At 38.7% G+C, this 16854-nt stretch overlaps 1 protein-coding gene across 10 annotated transcripts in view; it reads left to right on the top strand.

The window, feature by feature from the left end:
- The window catches only part of TMTC1 (transmembrane O-mannosyltransferase targeting cadherins 1), a 285851-nt gene that overhangs the window by 225928 nt on the left and 43069 nt on the right, over positions 1-16854 (top strand). The gene's annotated exons all lie outside the window — the stretch shown is intronic.

Here is a 16854-nt window from a genome sequence, read left to right as displayed (position 1 = left end):
AGTGTGTAACATGCATCTCAGTTTCTATTCCTTATCAGTCAAAAGCTGTATTTCCCAGAGTGTCTTTCTGGAAATAGTAGTTCTGGAAGACTTTCATAGATTGTCTCTAAAGGAGTAAGAATGGAAAAGTGTTACGTCGTCAGATAAATTGAGAACATGCCGAGTTAAGCAGATTGTTTATTTATGGAAAGAAGCTTTAATATGCTAATATTCTTTGTGAATCTTCAAGAAGGGACTGTGGGATAGTCATTTTTGTCTTTTCTGTATGTGTGTGTGTGTGTGTGTGGAGGGAAGGCATTTTCCAAGACAAATATTCCATAATATACTTTGGGAAAGGCAGCATTCTCTGAAGTTATAGACAAATGGTTAACCATACTTCGACCCAGTTTGTGTTATAGGTGAGAAATAAAGTGAGGCTTGCTGGAATTAGTGGTGGGAATTAGTACTGATGACTTTGGTGCTTAGGAATAGTTCTCAGACATAACCTCTAGTGTTTGCATTTTACTTGCTGCCCTGATAAAGGTTGATAGTGTGATTGAAGTACTGAAGACTACAGTAAAGGGTGCTTTTGCATCTTGTGTGTTTATGAATATAGTCTAGGCATGTTGGTGATGGTCCAGACAATGATAGTAGTAACAGTGGTGGTAGTTATGGAATTTAGCTTCTAAACTTAAAAGAAAAAAACAGGTTAACAAACATCAGAAATGGAAATTTAAAAGGTAAAAATGCCCAGAATTGGAGAGTAATAATATGTTTATCTGTGCTTGTCAGAATGCTGACAATCCACATGGTTGCTGAATTGGTTTCCATCTCTTAGCTTCTAGAGGGCACATGTGGCTGCCTCTCCAGTACCTTCAAGCTAATGGTTCACTTGGTCCTTTCTTCCTCTACCTAACAGGATTGTCTCCATTGCTCAGTAACTCAGTATGATGCATTTTCTTCACCTTCCTTTTACTCCTTGACTCTTACAGATTCCCATAGATACTGAATCTTTTTACTAATGTACATGTTAATGCACTTTTTAAAAAATCTCATTTGAACAGAAGCCTTGGAGTGAGTTAATCACAGAACAGTCTAATATAGTATAAACTGATAGGTGCCATCCTAGGTCTGAAGTTTTATGTGTAAGAATGGCTTTATCCATATGCCTGAACACAAAATCAAGGAAACACTACACAAAAATAAATGAATGCCAAGAAAATACAATGAAATAAAGTGAAAAAAATAAAGTAGAAGTCAGAAAACTAAATGAACTTAATTTTTCAAATTCGATAGCATTGTTAAAATTTGATAAAAACTGAGAATGATGAAAAACAACTGATAATGGGCTGGGCATGGTGGCTCATGCCTGTAATCCCAGAACTTTGGGAGGCTGAGGTAGGAGGATCGCTTGAGGCCAGGAGTTCAAGACCAGACTGGCAAACATGGTGAAACCCCATCTCTAATAACAATACAAAAATTAGCCAGGCATGGTGGCATGTGCCTATAATCCCAGCTACTTGGGAGACTGAGGTACAGTAATCAGTTGAACACAGGAGTCGGAGGTTGCAATGAGCCGAGATCCCACCACTGCGCTGGGCGACAGAGCAAGACTCTGTCTCAAAAAAACAAGCAAGCAAACAAACAGAAAAGAACAAATAAGGGCATCACATGATGGTAAGGGAGCAATGCAACAAGAAGAGCTAACTATCCTAAATATACATGCACCCAATACAATAGCACCCAGATTCATAAAGCAAGTTCTTAGAGACCTACAAAGAGACTTAGACTCCCACACAATAATAGTGGGAGACTTTAACACCCCGCCGTCAATATTAGACAGATCAATGAGACAAAAAATTAACAAGGATATTCAAGACTTGAACTCAGCTGTGGACCAAGTGGACCTAATAGACATCTACAGAACTCTCCACCCCAAATCAACACAATATTGATTCTGTTGATTCTTCTCAGCACCACATAGCATGTATTCTAAAATTGACCATGTAATTGGAAGTAAAACACTCCTCAGCAAATGCAAAAGAATGGAAATCTTAACAAACAGCCTCTCAGGCCACAGTGCAACCAAATTAGAACTCAGGATTAAGAAATTCACTAAAAACTGCCCAACTACATGAAAACTGAACAGCCTGCTCCTGAATGATTACTGGGTAAATAACGAAATTAAGGCAGAAATAAATAAGTTCTTTGAAACCAATGAGAACAAAGACACAACATACTAGAATCTCTGGGACACAGCTAAAGCAGTGTTTGGAGGGAAATGTGTAGCACTAAATGCCCACAGGAGAAAGCAGGAAAGATCTAAACTCAATACCCCAACATCACAATTAAAAGAACTGAGAAGCAAGAGCAAACAAATTCAAAAGCTAGCAGAAGACAAGAAATAACTAAGATCAGAGCAGAACTGAATGAGATAGAGACACACAAAAAAAACCCTTCAAAAAATCAATGAATCCAGGAGCTGGATTTTTGAAAAGATTAACAACATAGATAGACCACTAGCCAGACGAATAAAGAAGAAAAGAGGGAAGAATCAAATAAACACAACAAAAAATGATAAAGGGGATATCACTACTGATCCCACACAAATACAAACTACCGTCAGAGAATACTATCAACACCTCTACACAAATAAACTAGGAAACCTAGAAGAAATGGATAAATTCCTGGAAACATACACCCTCCCAAGACTAAACCAGGAAGAAGTTGAATCCCTGAAAAGACCAGTAACAAGTTCTGAAATTGAGGCAGTAATTAATAACCTACCAACCAAAAAAAGCCCAGGACCAGACAGATTCACAGCTGGATTCTACCAGAGGTACAAAGAGGAGCTGGTACCATTCCTTCTAAAATTATTCCAAGCAATAGAAAAAGAGGGACTCCTCACTAACTGTTTTTATGAGGCCAGCATTATCTTGATACCAAAACCTGGCAGAGACACAACAAAAAAAGAAAATTTCAGGCCAATATTCCTGATGAACATTGATGAGAAAATCCTCAATAAAATAGTGGCAAACTGAATCCAGCACCATTATCTGCCATGATCAAGTCGGTTTCATCCCTGGGATGCAAGGCTGGTTCAACATATGCAAATCAATAAATGTAATCCATCACATAAATAAAACCAATTATAAAAACCACATAATTATCTCAATAGCTGCAGAAAAGTCCTTCAATAAAATTCAACACCCCTTAATGCTAAAAACACTCAATAAATATTGATGGAACGTTATCACAAATTGATGGAACGAGGTATTGATGGAACGTTATCTCAAAATAATAAGAGCTATTTATGACAAACCCACAGTCAATATCATACTGAATGGGCAAAAGCTGGAAGCAGTCCCTTTGAAAACCAGCACAAGACAAGGATGCCCTCTCTCACCACTCCTATTCAATAGCCCTCTCTCACTACTCCTATTCAACACAGTACTAGAAGTTCTGGCCAGGGCAATCAGGCAAGAGAAAGAAATAAAGTGTATTCAAATAGGAAGAGAGGAAGTTAAATTCTGTTTGCAGATGACATGATTGTATATTTTAAAAACCCCATTGTCTCAGCCCAAAAACTCCTTAAGCTGATAAGCAACTTCAGCGAAGTCTCAGGATACAAAATCAATGTGCAAAAATCACAAGCATTCCTGTTTCTTTATTCCAGTGATAGACAAACAGAGAGCCAAATCATGAGTAAACTCCCATTCACAATTGCTACAAAGAGAATAAAATACCTAGGAATACAACTTACAAGGAATGTGAAGGACCTCTTCAAGGAGAACTACAAACCACTTCTCAAGGAAATAAGAGAGGGCACAAACAAATGGAAGAACATCCCATGCTCATGGTTAGGAAGAATCAATATTGTAAAAATGGCCATACTGCCCAAAGTAATTTATAGATTCAGTGCTATTTCCATCAAGCTACCATTGACTTTCTTTGCAGAATTAGAAAAAAAACTACTTTAAATTTCATATGGAACCAAAAAAGAGCCCATATAGCCAAGACAATCCTAAGCAAAAGGAACAAAGATGGAAGCATCATGCTACCTGACTTCAAACTATACTATAAGGCTACAGTAACCAAACAGCATGGTACTGGCAGCAAAACAGACATAGACCAATGGAACAGAACAAAGTCCTCAGAAATAACACCACACATCTACAACCGTCAGATCTTTGGCAAACCTGACAAAAACAAGCAATGGGGAAAGGATTCCCTATTTAATAAATGCTGTTGGGAAAACTGACTGGTCACATGCAGAAAACTGAAACTGGACCCCTTCCTTACACCTTATACAAAAATGTAAGATGTAACATGTAAGACGTAAGACCTAAAACTGTAAAAACCCTAGAAGAAAACCTAGGTAATAACACTCAGGACTTAGGCATTGGCAAAGACTTCATGACTAATACACCAAAAGCAACTAAAGAGCTTCTGCACAGCAAAAGAAATTATCATCAGAGCAAACAGATAACCTACAGAATGGGAGAAAATTTTTGCAAACTATCCATCTGACAAAGGACTAATATCCAGAATCTACAAGGAACTTAAACAAATTTACAAGAAAAAAATAAACAACCCCATCAAAAAGTGGGTGAAGGATATGAACAGACACTTCTCAAAAGAAGACATTTATGCGGTCAACAAATATGAAAAAAAGCTCATCATCACTGGTCATTAGAGAAATGCAAATCAAAACCACAATGAGATACCATCTCATGCCAGTTAGATTGGCGATCATTAAAAAGTCAGGAAACAACAGATGCTGGAGAGAATGTGGAGAAATAAGAATGCTTTTACACTGTTGGTGGGAGTGTAAGTTAGTTCAACAATGAGAACACACAGACACAGAGAGGGGAATATCACACACTGGGGCCTGTCAGGCGATGGGGGGCAAGGGGAGGGATAGCATTAGGAAAAATGCCTAATGTAGATGATGGGTTGATGGTGCAGCAAACCACCATGGCATATATGTAACTATTTAACAAACCTGCACATTCTGCACATGTATCCCAGAACTTAAGTATAATTTTGAAAAAAAGAAAGAAAAATGAAAAAAAAAAAAAAAGTACTGGGTCTGGTGACTCATGCCTGTAGTCCCTGCTGTTTGGGAAGCTGAGGCACAAGAATCACTTGGGCCCAAGAGGCAGAGTTTACAGTGAGCTGAGATCATGCCACTGTACTGCCTGGGTGACAGAATGAGATTCTGTTTCAAAAAAAAAAAAGGAATGATGGAACTGAATCCTAAACCATTTACAGATTGTAAAGCAGTGAAATATAAAATCAATTGGTGTGAAATTGAATAAATTTTAGAACTGATAAATTGGCAACATTTGGATCCTAGTATACTGAAACATAAGTCTTCCATTGGATTCCTTTCTGTATGACTAATAAATTGGTCCTATATGGGATAAGAGGAGCCACTGGAAGAATGAGGAGAATATAGACTAGAAAATAAAACACATTCGGTGTGCTTCTTTATATATATATATTTTATTTCATCTATATATTTGAGACAGAGTCTTGCTCATTCACCCAGGCTAGAGTTCAGTGGTGTGATTATGGCTCGCTGCAACCTCTACCTCCCAGACTCAAGTAGGTGGGACTATAGGCATGCCCCTACATGGCTGGCTAATTTTTTTGTATGTTTTATAGAGATGAGATTTTGCCATTTCACCCAGACCGGTCTCAAACTCCTGGGCTAAAATAATCCATCTGCCTCAGCCTCCCAAAGTACCGGGATTATAAGCATGAAACACTGTGTCTGGCCTGCTTCTTTGTGTATTTATAGCACAATATAGGTTTGAATTATCATTAAGTCTACAATTTGTAATTTTCTTTGACCCACCTTAATACACTACTCTGCTTTTTTCAAGTCTTTTTCCATGCCCAAATCCCTACTAACAGTGATATTAAAACTAATTGTGTATTAAAAAAAAAACAAACAAACAAGAAAAGAAAAACAACTGATAATGAAGACAAGTGTACAACTGTGGTGGAAAAAATTTTAGTTCTAAGAGGCTCTTTTTAAAAATAGCAAATCAAACAGTGTGACAAAAATTAGACCTAGTTATTGTAGATAGCTAGATACAGATCATTATCTTGTTATTTCACTCTGCTACTTTTATGAACACGTATTTCTTTATGTGAAGTTCTAAGGACTTGTGTTTTAATAAGTCATTGTTGCATCTGTATATGTCCTCCTTAAGAACCCAAATAATGTACTGGCTATATAAAATCCTGTAAATGTCTTTTGGGGTACCTGGATTATATAGCGCTACATTCAAAAATCATACAGATGAGTATTTTATCCATAGAAGCCAAATAAAAGGCTTGGCTACCAAATCACATTTCTTGTTAGGAATGCTATTCTACAGTTACAATCATAATATGGTGCTGAATTTGGCTCTACTTGAAAATAATGGCAGATATTCTTATAAGTTTCATTTTGCCAAGACCTGAGCAAAAGATGGATGCTCTAACTTTCCTTTTTCAATTCACATCTTATCACTGCTAACATCTTAAATTCGTACATGTGAGTTAAAAATGCATTTTGGAATTTGGCACTGGCTACTTTTCACAGTAAGAGGAGTTATTGGGTAACCAACATAGGATTTTTTTCCCCCCTCTCTTTTTTAGTAAAAATCAATTTTTGATGATGATCCAAATCAACAACAATGCTTTACATTTGTATAAGACTTTGCTGTTTCCTGAGTGCCTTTTTTTTTCATGATGCCCTTCCAATGAGTCTTTACAGTGAATAGGAAGGAAGAGAAAATAAAGTCCTAAGAAATTAACAGAGGTCCCAACAAGTTACCCTTGTTTACCTCCTCTTGCCTGTTACACCATAGAGCCAAGTGGCTCTTATCATTATTTCAGTCTACTGGATTATATGACTGAGCTAACATTGAAATGCTTTCCAGTTTACAGATAAGGTTCTTTTAATATTCGTTAGTTAATCTTTAAAACGATCTATTAGGAGATATATTGCCTTCCTCATCCCCATTTTACTGGTGAGGAAACCAAGGTTCAGAGGTTTTCTGTGACCTTGGCTCAGGCTATGGCACAGCCAGGATTGAATCCCTGCCCTTGAACGCCTTTTCCTGTTCACTTTCCATTACCCATGTGCCCAAATAGCTTTCCAGTCCAAACATTACATAATATTAAACTGTTTGATGGCATGCAATTGCCTTTTGGGAGAAAGGACCACCCTGCATCTCTCTTAAAGAAACAGCAAATTTGATTTACATCACCCCAAGGTTATGTTGCTAAGTAACAGAGAGAGGTGACCCAGAAAACAGCACTTAGATAACTGAACTTTAGTTCTGCTTACCTTAATACATTTCTGAGCCATAGCAATGGGTCAAAAACAAGAAGAGGATAAAAACACTTTAAATTTGGTTTGACTTAATATGTTTTACTATTTATTCACTTTAAGATGTACACAATATTGATTTCTCCATTGAGTTAACTTTTGAGTTATTGAGTTAACTTTTAAAAATTGTAACCTTCTTTATAATCTGGAACTTAATGCTCATTCTGAGAATCCAAGTTCTCTTTAGATGTGAATAGTTTATATTTCGTAATCCCTGAGAGGAAGCACTATCATTATTCCTGTTTGATTAATAAGGAAACTAAGATTTGGAGAAAATAAGTAACATGCCAAAGTCCCTTAGTGAGGAAATAGGAGACACAGAATGGAACCTAGATCTGCCCTGTCCCTTCTGCCCGTAACCACCACAGTCTACTGCCTCCTTGTGGCCCACCTGAAAACTGGGCTACAGCCTGCAGCACCACTGACCAGTAGAAATGAGAGCCATACATGTAATTTACATTTTTTTAGGTAGCCATATTTTGAAACATTTTAAAAAGTGAAATTTTTAATAATAGACTTTATTTGAACCCTAATATATTCAAATTATTATTTTAGCATTTGATTAATATTAAAACATAATTTTTAATATTTAATGTAAAAAATTGAAAGTATTACTGAGCTGGTGTGCATTCTTTTTTTTTAAATGAAATCTTTGGAATGCAATGTGTGCTTTGCACTTACAGCACATCTCAGGCCAGTCATATTTCAAGTGTTCAATAGCCACATGTAATTTGTGGCTACTATATTGGACAGCACAGATGTTTATTAATAACCTTGACTTTGAAAGAAGTATGAGTCTTTGTCTAAGCCACAAGCTCTAAATAAGATGTGACTCTGTCAGAGCATCCAAGCAATCTTATAGCAACTCATCTGAATTCTTGGAATTGTATGACAGACGGCTTTAGACTCATTCATAGCAGTAGACTTCACTGAGTGTTATCCAAATATATCTGGCCCCTTTTATGACCATTTCACTGGACTTTGCAGCTCATGTGTTATGATGCTGTGCAGCACATTTACAGTGTGAGAGGTTGATAAGAAGCAGCTTTCCATGCCACCATCTTTCTTAGTTTATGTTAATTCTTATTGGCTTTGCTTAGAATTTAAAATGTCAAAAAAAAAAAAAAAAAGAAGAAGAAGAAGAAAGAAAATAGGCAAGATTAGCATGAACTTTTTATGGATGAACAGAACAGAAGTCCCTGATGGCTCAAGAGAATACAATAGAATATTTAAATTCAGGATATAGGAAAAATATTTCTGTGAATGCTCGGTTAAAATAGCTGTTGGTATTTATTACTGAAATGGAATATAAAAAGAACTTCTTGAAGAACCACGTCATACCTCCCTTATTGCCAAAACTACCTTTTGTTCACATAATAGAATATGAATGTTATGTAGGTATTACAATAAATCTTATAATCAAAACTCAGAGGAAGATGTAATGGAATGTCCAATAATTGAACTATATAGAAGATGAATTTGATAACAGCATATATTTGATTTACTTTAGTCTGATCCTTTAGAAAATTGAATATCTAAAAAATATTAGGAGACCGAAATCAGGGTAACCATTATCTTTAAGGGCTAGGGATATATTTCCTCACACCTTTGGCACTAGCCACACAACCTTTTATTTCATAAGAAGGAAGTTGATACATTCAAGACAGTAGTTTTTCTCTACCTTTTAACTGAAGCCCCAGAACGTAGACAATGCCAGCCACATGGATAAAGAAAACTTTTCGACACCCTTACTACCACATTAGTATATCAGCTTCAGATGGGCATTTTTTGTATCCTCCTCTTAGTGTGAAATTCTTCTCCCCACTCTCCACCCCTGTGGTAGTGACCTGTTCCCTCCAACTTTACTTACCGCTAGTCCCAATCCCATTACACTTGTTCCCCTTCATCTTTGTCCAGATCATGTTTGTTTCTCTCCAGCTCTTTCTCCTTGCTCTTTTAAAGCCCAGTCCAGCATCTCATAACACCATCCTCATCACTGCCATTTCACAATTTCTTGTACCTTCTTCCATCATCCTCAGGGACTTGAGCACCAGGGCAGTGACTCTCCATTGCTCACCAAACTATGCTGTCTTCTTCAGCAAGTAGATCCATCACCAAGTTCCTGTGCTTCTGTCCCTTCAGGGTCCCCCATTTATGCTCTACCTTGGCATTTACCAACATGGCCGGGCCGCTGGCTTTTTAATTATGCAGACTTTGTCATTCTCTAGCACTTGAATTCTGAAATGTTCCTCTTTGAGCTTAACCTCTTACCTCTGTCCTCCCTTCCCTTCTCCCCACTCTCTCACTCCCACTGACACTTTAGAGGGGTCATGATTATGACCTGCCACCTCCTTGCTCGTCTCTCTGCTCAGTTACCTTCTGTTAAGACCCGAGCATCAGCGTAGCTTGCGTGACAGGTGCTATTCTCCCTCTCCCTCTTTCGACACTTTAGAGGGGTCATGATTATGACCTGCCACCTCGTCGCTTGTCTCTCTGCTCAGTTGCCTTCTATTAAGACCTGAGCATCAGCGTAGCTTCCGTGACAGGTGCTATTCTCCACTCCGTCTTTCCTGCCGGCCCTGCACTTGATCACTGTTAGAACCTCTCTTCTCTCTGATCTTTGTGTTCATAGTTTATAACCCTATCTCTAATTTATCTGATGTATTTCAGTAATGCACGTGATATCAACTGATACTCTTTCATGCTTTTACCATCATTTACCTGCCTGACCAGGCCAACCCAAGTTACTTCACTACCTGCATTTTGCTTCCTCGAGACCGGTATTTCTCAATGTTTTGTTTTGTTTTTGTTTTTTTCATTATTATACTCACTTCTTTTAAGGAACCTTTTTAGATATCTTTTCCTATCATTTTTCTCCCCAATTAAACACTCAATAATAAGATTTGTTACATAGGATTGAGCTTGGAAAGACCACAAACCGTTGTAATGTCTATGATTATTTTTCACTACCACCATCCCCACCCCAAGAAGCAATTTTCACTCCTGTAGAGAATGTAGGACTCTAGACTGTCATCCAATATATCAAATGATAAAGGGGAAAAAAAAGTACAAATCTGAGTTGAATAGGTTCCCTACATGGAAAACAAAACCATGATTAGGGGTAAGAGGTGTTGAAAATTCATTCCTTACGGTCTTTTATGGTATCTCCTGTTTCCCTAATGCATGCATTCTCTGTTCCCCTCCTCCGTGCCCTGTAAACACACCCAGAAGACAACTTCATCCCTTACTCTTACTTAGAATTTTCAGGTCATTCAAGGTGAAGTATTACAGCTTCCTTTCTTTCTATCTCAAAATTTCCTGCATGTTCACAGACTTCCGCTTATTTTGCTCTCCCATAGAAGAAAGCCTTATTAATATCTTGCCTCTTTCATGAGGCTAGTGTTTATACCTGTGTTTATGTGTTTTTTTTTAAATTGAGGCATAACTAACATGTATTAAAATGCACAAATCTTCAGTGTTCAGTACAATGAGTTTTGACAATTTTATGTGCTCTTATAATTATTCCCAAAATAACATAGACAATTTCCGCCACCCCAGAAAGACCTCTCATACTTCCTTCCAGTAAATTTCCACCTCCCCTGAGACAATCACTGTTCTGATTTTTTTTTTTTTTTTTTTACGGTAAATTAGTTTGGCCTAGAACTTTATTTTAAAGTGATAACTTGTATATATTTATGGCATCTGGATATTTTCACTAAGCACAATTTTTTAGTCTTATCCATGTTGTTACATAATCCTTTTATTGCTGAGTAGTATTCTATCAAAATTAATCTTATATAATTTGTTTATCCATTTACTGTGGGTGGATACTTGGTTCATTTACAGGTTTGGGTTATTACAAATAAAGCTGTTGTGAATATTCATTTCCCAATCTTTGTATGTTCATTTTTCTTAGGTAAATATATATTTATTTATATAAATAACATATAAATATATAACATATAATATAAATAACATACAATATATATGTTATATCTTTTATTAATGTATATATTTACTTAAATATATCATACATATTATATATTACTTATATAATATATAAATAAACATATTAATATTTATATATTATATATTAATTTTTATATAATTGATATATTTGAATATTATTTATATTATATATTTATATGTAATGTATTATTTATATTACATATTTTTATATTATTTATATGTAATATATAAATATAGGTATAGAATTGTGAGTGTTTCTTAAATGTTTTCAGAAATTACTGTATTAGTCTGTTCTCATATTGCTAATAAAAACATACCTGAGACTGGGTAATTTATGAAGAAAAAGAGGTTTAATGGACTCACAGTTTCACATGACTGGGGAGGCCTCACAATTATGGCGGAAGTTGAAGCAGGAGTAAAGACACGTCTTACACAGCGGCAGGCAAGAGAGCGTGTGCAGGGGAACTGTACTTCATAAAACCATCAGATCCCATGAGACTTATTCACTATCAGGGCAACAACATGAGGAAAACCTGCCCCCATGATCCAATTACTTCCCACCAGGTCCCTCCCACAACATGTGGGGATTATGGGAGCTGCAATTCAAGATGAGATTTGGGTGGGGACACAGCCAAACCATATCAATTGACAAACAGTTCTCCAAAACAACTGTGCCATTTTTCACTCCATCAGCAATGGGGAAAGATTCATTTGCTCCATATCCTTGTGAACATTTGGTGCTGTGTTTTAGCCATTAGTGGTCATTAGTGTAAAATCCACATGTGTTCCTGATTCTATTTATCTCCTCATCTATTACTAATACATAGGATATCTCTTAGGTCTTCAAATTCTCCCCAGTCCACAATTTCAGCATGCCCCAGATCCCCCTAGGGAATATTTCTCAGTTGAGGCACTCCCTCCAGTTGTTCTCCTCACTCTTTGCTTTTGATCACATTGGCAAGAAGAATGGTTAGCGCCTGGTGCTTCTGCTTCTTTCCACGTGTTCACACAGCTGTCTAGTCATGCAGCTGCTCTGCCACCTTTTACTCCATTAGTTTCTCTGCAGTGAAGAATATGACACTGTTGATCTTCTGATTTTGAAGCTGTTTATTTCATTGCTTCTATCATAATGCATTATTTTGCTCTTCCAAATCCAACCTCTGCTCTTCTTCGACCCTTCCTGTAGATTTAGGGACAGCTAAGAAATTCACTTCCATATCCATTGTGTATACACATAGAGTCCAAATGTCTTAGCATTTAGGGCTTTCCATAATCCTGCCACTTCCTCCTTATTCTTCACTCCTCCCCCATACTGTCCAAACCCAGACCCCAGCCAGGTTGGCCATTTGTCAATGTATGAGAAATACTAACCTGCTAGGTTACATTTGAGAGACTGGGACTGAGGTTTTACATTGAGAACTTTCCTAGTTCATTTAATATGTGGTGTCATTTACATTTTTATCATTTTATGGTCAGTAGCTGTCCAAAATTAAGTTATCTGGGAAATAATGAGAATGTCTATGTACTTACTCAGGATTTGGCAGTTATTTGTATGTAAACAGTTTGCTAATGGTTAAACTATTTTTGTGAGTACCTCTCCCCTACTACAGCTCCACTCATTTATACTGTGATTACTCATGAGTGGAGGTTGCATTGTTTTAAATCAATCATGTACTTTGCAAGGAGTCTTCTCTCAATCTTTCCTTTTCCTTTTGTAATGACTGCAGTAAACACCGCTGAGACCTGAAGACAGAGCCACCGAGGAAGTGCTGTGGGTGGGAGCAAGCTTTGAGGAATTCCCTGGTTTTTGTTTACATTCTCTTGAAGGAGTTGGAATGTCACCATTTTCCTTCCTTATATAAATATTTCTAACAGAGGATAAAACAGGCCAGACTGCTTTGTTGAGTACAAGAGTTTTCAGTAGTCTCCCCTGTCCTGAAAATCATTTTCCCACCCCATTCTCCCTTACCATCTTTCCTGGAATCCTTTGTTATCTTGTCCCCTTGAGCTCCTGTGCTTCCTGAAAGACTTGAGATGACTCAAGATATAGGTGAAAAAGGAGTAACTTTTGGAATAACTCAAGGTAAAAGAGAATTTTTTTTTTAAGAGAAAGGGTCTCACTATGTTGCCCAGGCTGGAGCACAGTGGCTATTCACAGGTGCGATCATCGCACGCAACAGCTTCAAATGTCCAAACTCCTGGGCTGAAGTGATCCTCCTGCCTCAGCCTCCTGAGTAGCTGGGACTACTCTGATTCAATTAAAAGAGTAAGAGAAATGTGGATAATCAATGAAAATTTATTTCTACACATATTTATCTTACTTTAGGGTACCAAGTGCCTGAACTTTTTTCCTAAAGCCCAGTAGGAGATCAACTTTACCCAAACAATTAAATTTGGCATATAGGCTGTTAGACATGATCAAAAGGCTTTTAAATCTAAAAATGCTCTGTGTAGGCCAGGAAGAGAAATAGGAAGGACAGAAAGAGAAATATGCATGTTCCACCCCTGCCTGTGGCCTGCAGAGCCTGTCCCAGGAAGCATGTTGTAAGGCCCCTTCCCTTCTTGGTGACTCCTTGGTAATTCTGCCGACCTCCCTCCCATTTGTGCCTTCCTCAAACAGGGCCCGGTTCCCTTAGTTTGGTGTTTCCATGCCGTGCCTCTTGTCTGCCGGCCAGCACAGCAGGGCTCTCTACCCTCAGCTTTCTGGCCACGCTCCTCCTGCAAGTGAGAGGGATAAAAGTAACTGGCACTTAAATGGCAGTCTGCTCAGCCCTTCTCATGTCTCATGAGCCTGCCCACACCAGTTGTCTAGGACAGACCCATCACTCTCCGATTACAGACCGAGAATCCCGTGAGGAGAGAGTCCAGGGCCGGGAAACTGACGCCAGTGCTTTCTGCCGCATCATGCTGCCCCACTACCACCTCCTGTGTGTTCTCCTCAAGACCAGCAGCTGGGAGAGCTTAGCGAGTTGGAGTCTCAGTTCTACTGCAAAATTACATGTGACCTTGGGAAAAGGATTTGATCTTGCAGTGCCTCCAACTGCTCGTGTATAAAGTGCAAATAATACTAGTAACTACATCTTCATAAGTACTAAATACAACAATGCATGTAAGTCCTTAACATAGGCCCTATCACCCAGTGAAGATGAAATAAGCTTTAACTATTATTCATTATCATCAGCCCAGGGACATAATTTCTCACTTTCAATTTGAAACTCAGGTCCTTGGTATAAAATGAATAATGAATCAGAAGTAGATAATGCGTTTTCTACCCCTGCAGTTGAACAGCTCAGGGGAATTTAAACTTTGCTGAGACTCAGTTTCCATCTTTCTCATTTTTTTTTTTTTTTGAGAGACAGAATCTTGCTCTGTTGCCCAGACTGGAGTACAGTAGGCCAATCTCAGCTCACTGCAACCTCCACCTCCCAGGTTTTAGCAATTCTCCTGCCTCAGCCTCCTGAGTAGCTGGGACTACAGGCATGCGCCACTATACTTGGCTAATTTTTGTATTTTTAGTAGAGATGGAGTTTCACCATGTTAGCCAGGCTGGTCTTGAATTCCTGACCTCAAATGATCCATCTGCCTCAGCCTCCCGAAGTGCTGGGATTACAGGCGTGAGCCCTTGTGTCTGGCCCCCATCTCTTTAAAACAAAGGATGAGAACAAGTGATCTCATAGAACTATCTAGCTGCAAGAATCTGTGGTTTTAACTATGACTACAGGTTTCTGGTCTCTTAACTGAGAAGTACAAGCAAAAGAAGACCAGAGAAGAACTTGAAAGTCCCTTTTCTCTCCAGAGGAAGTACTTACATTGTAACAGCATCCTGCCTCTGCTGAAAAAAACCCATGTGTGAGGCTTCTGGTAGAAATTTGAGCTTGGAATCTTGATGGCGAGGAGAAAGGAGCAAGTGGAGCTAGCATTTATTGCCTCCTTCTATGTGCCAGACACTCTGCTAAGCACACCACTCATGTTCTTTTATTCCACCCTAACAGGAACCTAGAGAGGTAGAATTATTTAATAGTAAGCACATTTCTCTTTGGCCACTGGGGCTTCTAGGGAGGAAGCATCTAACACATCATTCAGCTGGTGAGGGCAGAGCTGAGATTTAGACAGCCATAAGCCTGAGCCTAAACCCAGGGACATGCATTAAACTGCATCATCAAAGCATCCATTTAGCTATGGGGTAAATGAATCCTGACTAAATTAAGTTGTTCTCAGCTGCCTTCCCTTTTAGATCCCTACCTGGAAGCATTGTTTTTACACTTTCCCTTAATCCCTAAAGGATTTAGCATATGTATTTGCATGCACTTTGAAGTGAAGCTGGCTGGGGGCTAGTTTATCCCAGCCCACCTCCATGCACAGAACCAGCCCTGCAGATTCCTGCAGAGGAAGGCACAGTGGGGCAGGTGTTGCGCTGCCTGGGTGCAGAGCAGTGACCTCATCCAGAGGATGACAGACACCAAGAGTCGTTCCAAAGGAGCAAAGGAGCGGAACTCAGGGCTAAGTTTTCCTCAGGAGCTACTCTGTGCCATCCCCAGTGTGAGATGTGTGTGTGAGCTGCATCTCCATTTCTGCTGCCCTGTGACTAGATAGCGTCAAAGCTTTCCATCTTGCCATTTCTCAGTTTCCAGGTGGGAGTAGGGTAGGATGGGGGGTGGCAGGGCCTATTCTCTGAATGTTAACTATTAGGCCGGTGCTACTTTTGCATCACCCTATCTAATGAGTGTGACTGTGAATTGAAATTTTTTTTTTTTTTTTTTTTTTTGAGTCGGAGGTTCGCTCCTGTCACCCAGGCTGGAGTCCAGTGGTGCGATCTCAGCTCACTGCAACCTCTGCCTCCCAGGTTCAACTAATTCAACCTCCTGAGTAGCTGGGATTACAGGCATCTACCACCACGCCCAGCTAATTTTTGTATTTTAGAAGAGACGGGGTTTCACCATGTTGGCCAGGCTGGTCTCAAACTCCTGACCTCAGGTGATCCACCTGCGCTGGCCTCCCAAAGTGCTGGGATTACGGTGTGAGCCACTGCGCCTGGAAAAAAACATTTTTTTAAATTCTTTACAACCACATAATATGAATCTGTGTCCTCCAGACAGTTCCATGTGGCTTCTGTGAAAAGTCAAGCAGAAAAACTAGAGCTAACCCCTAGTAAACTAGGTGCTGTATTTCCATTACATTTCCCAGGTGTGCTCCGTAAACTTGAATCTAAAGGAAGCTACACAGAATATAATCTGATTTGCTTTTCTTTCTGTACAGGAAAGATAGTAGAACCACAGGAAAATGTGTGCTCTGTAAAGATCATCTCAGTCAGACATTTACCATTTGACTTTCACAATTCAGTGTTTTATAAGAGCTGGTAAAGTCAATATGCCAAAAAAGAAAAATAATGATCTTTTTCATTTGTGAGGAACATCAGTTTTGAACCCAACAATAACAAACACTCCGATAAAGGAATAGTAATTAAGAGGTCTGCCTGGAGTTCCAAGTTCACACCATGGCTAATGGGAATTTTACTG

The sequence above is a fragment of the Macaca fascicularis genome, chromosome 11 (genome assembly GCF_037993035.2).
Source record: "Macaca fascicularis isolate 582-1 chromosome 11, T2T-MFA8v1.1".
NCBI lineage: Eukaryota > Metazoa > Chordata > Mammalia > Primates > Cercopithecidae > Macaca > Macaca fascicularis.
The sequence above is the reverse complement of the archived record's forward strand: the minus strand, read 5'-3'. Positions and strand labels throughout refer to the sequence as shown.